The 204-nt window shown below is 29.9% G+C and overlaps 1 protein-coding gene across 5 annotated transcripts in view; it reads right to left on the reverse strand.

Annotated features, from left to right (window-relative positions):
* LOC107693111 (kinesin-like protein KIF13B) overlaps positions 1-204 on the reverse strand; it is a 54,463-nt gene that overhangs the window by 21,668 nt on the left and 32,591 nt on the right. The gene's annotated exons all lie outside the window — the stretch shown is intronic.

Raw genomic sequence — 204 nt, forward strand, 5'->3', positions numbered from 1 at the left:
AACCAAAAGTATGTATAATGTTAGTTGGTTAACTTCATTTATCAAATAGATACAGTCAAACCAAAATGTATTCAGACCCCTTCAACATTTCTCACATTATCACAGTTTAAGAACTCAGAGTTAAACTGTGTCAGAACAAATTCAGCTTGATAATGTCAGATAACTTTGATAGAAAGGTATGTAATAGATTACAATCAACCAAAA

The sequence above is a fragment of the Sinocyclocheilus anshuiensis genome, unplaced genomic scaffold, assembly GCF_001515605.1.
Source record: "Sinocyclocheilus anshuiensis isolate Anshui unplaced genomic scaffold, SAMN03320099.WGS_v1.1 scaffold222, whole genome shotgun sequence".
Classification (NCBI taxonomy): Eukaryota; Metazoa; Chordata; class Actinopteri; order Cypriniformes; family Cyprinidae; genus Sinocyclocheilus; species Sinocyclocheilus anshuiensis.